Source organism: Phyllostomus discolor, chromosome 2, assembly GCF_004126475.2.
Source record: "Phyllostomus discolor isolate MPI-MPIP mPhyDis1 chromosome 2, mPhyDis1.pri.v3, whole genome shotgun sequence".
Classification (NCBI taxonomy): Eukaryota; Metazoa; Chordata; class Mammalia; order Chiroptera; family Phyllostomidae; genus Phyllostomus; species Phyllostomus discolor.
The window spans coordinates 31,464,024-31,466,683 of NC_040904.2; the positions used below are offsets into that span (position 1 = coordinate 31,464,024).

Genomic DNA, 2,660 nt, shown 5'->3' on the forward strand with positions numbered 1-2,660 from the left:
CTCCCTTCCCCTCTCTATAAAATTAAATAAAATCTTTAAAAAAATAAAATTTTAGTAGGGACTACAAAGAGGTTGATATTTGGACCAAGTGCACCAAGGAAACTATTTTTTTTTATTTTAAAAGGGTTTGAGGTTGCCATGTGTGGGATGAAGAGGAGCAAGAAAGAACACTAAAATGAAGTAGTAGAAAAAGCTAACCATGACTTGTTTTCTCATGATGTTTGTGAACCAAAGATGGGCAGGTGAGTTTACACGGGGCTGTGATGATGAAGAGCAAAGGGGTAGGGGCAGAGCTGGCCTGTTCTGGCTTTTTGACTCTTTGCAGCCTGGGTGACTGGACCAAGTTACTTAGCCTCTCTCCCCATGTCTGTGAAATTGAGGCAATGACTATTCCTACCTCACTGGTTTGCGAGTGTAATTGTCATAATACTCAACACATAACAATCCATGAAAATACATTAAATAACATAGGTTGCAGCATCAATGTAATAATTAACCTCATGATGACAAATTGGGAATTATTTCATTGATCCTGGCCCAGCTGCACTTCTTCCTACAGCTGTACTATGTGACCTTGGACAAGTCATTTAGCCCTGTGCCCAGATGTTTTTCCTCAATAAAATGAATGTAGTCATACCAACCTCACAGGCCAATTGTAACATGCATATACCAGGATTATATAAAAATCCTTTAAAGGAAGAAGTGTTATATTCATGTGTCAGGTATTAGTGTTACTGTACTGCCTGTACTTTTCCCCCTTTTCTGTCTGTTACTTCTTTTCTTTCCTACTCTTTATTTACTCCCTCATACAAAATTAGTACAGGGTAGAATAGACAATATTTGGGGTCTTTCTAAAAATTAGAGTCAATAGGTATGGATGACATTCCTTTGATCTGTAGCCTCTAGTGCTCAAATATTTACCTAAAAGAAACTGAGCCATGGTCTAAAATATTCCTTGTAATTTTTAGCTCCAGTGGAAAAATTATATTTTCAAACTGTGTGTGCCAGAGATCAACATACTGTTCTGACATGTTATAAACTCTAAGTGCTTCCTTTTGGCTTTGGAAAGCATTAAAATTGCCTACCTGTGTAATAAACAATTCCCGTGGAGAACAGCCTCATCTTGGAGAGGCTCCAGAGAAGAGCGCAGGTGATGAGCCTCTGGCCGTGGGCTTCCTCGCGATCTCCACTGCCATCTGCCTTCGGCCTGGGGGCCGTTCCTCGTGCACACGGCCTGAGCCGCAGTGCAGCGCCCACCTCCATTGCCGGCTTTAGTCACTGTAAGTGGTCTCCGGTAAGTAGTACGGGACTGGTTTCAGTAGGCTATTTCTAAGTTTTAGAGCTTGGGTAGCTTCCAGCATGTTCCTTTTATGCCCCCTACATAATTTCCTATTTGTGCAATACATTGAATTTCTGTTCCAATTTTCCATAATTTTACTTAAGGGGCACTTAGTACTTGATAACAGCTTTTTCCAAATTGATGCATCAGAACTTTTGCTTTTTGGCCATTAATTCTAAACCTTTAAAATGAGACTGAGTAATGGCTGGCATTTCTTTTCTAGGTATTAGAGGTCTTTATATGTAGCTTCAGCTCTCCTTTAGTTTATCTCTTTTTTTTTCTGATCTTCCTTATTCTTCTTATAGACAAGATCAAAGTCATCCAAGATGCCAGCCAGCACTTAGGCAAAGCATGTGTGTGCCGCTGCCTTCAGATGATCCCTATTGTCTGGACCAAGTTCTCAAAGACACAGGATGAGAGGACTCCATTCGTTAGATGGTAGGAAAGTGGTTTACAACCAGGAAACAGACCAGGGATTAATGTATAAGTAAGAAGCCTGATATCCTAATTTATAATAAAATATTATAATATTTTATTACAATATAAATATTGTACAATATTGTACTATTGTAATATTGTAATATTTACAATATTTCTTATTGTGACCAGAATATTCATGACTAACCATCCCGGTATTAGCAGGCCCACTCCTAACTTGTGTGGGGCCTGGCCAAGAATACAAATTGAGGTTTACATACCAGCTGAATGCTTACAGATAAGAAATTAATATATTGTTGATTAAAATGTTCTGACTTCCTACCTGGACATGTAAACTTTTTCCATAATCTAGAAGGCTAAGTAAGAAGTAGAATTCTCCACTTTCCTTATGAGCTTCATGGCTTCCAACCTCTACACCTGTGCTTGTTACCACCTGACCCATCTCCTTTTATCCCTGGTTCTTTCTCTGCCCTACCAAGGGTCTCACATCCAGGCTTCAAACACCTCAGCCTGCACAACACAGGCTCAATCCATTCCACCAGCAAACAGACACCCACTGGACACTCGCACACCTTTGGGAGGCAAGACCCAGTACAGACTCTTGAGGCAAACTTGGAGCCATTGGAGCAGGAAATGCTAGGGGCCAGGGCACTCAGAAGCCAAGATTACAGCCAGCTCAGCTGCCCAGAGTAGACTTCAGGTGACTCCATTGCCTTATGCTCGGGACATCCTTGCCTCAGACCACACTGAAGGACCCCCACCTGACACAGATTAGGGCTGCCCAGCTGATCTGTCCTGGCTTCATTTAGTTTCTGCTAATTTGGCTTTATCAGCACTCACACCCCTGCACCATCTCGACCACTGCCTTCCCTCCACTTCTGTA

The 2,660-nt window shown here is 41.4% G+C and overlaps 1 long non-coding RNA gene across 1 annotated transcript; it reads left to right on the plus strand.

Moving 5' to 3' along the window:
* Positions 1-983: 983 nt before the first annotated feature.
* On the plus strand, positions 984-2,054 carry LOC118498694. The gene is made up of 3 exons (XR_004901163.1): positions 984-1,294; positions 1,645-1,777; positions 1,949-2,054. It is a non-coding gene; the product is annotated as an uncharacterized LOC118498694 (long non-coding RNA).
* Positions 2,055-2,660: the final 606 nt, after the last annotated feature.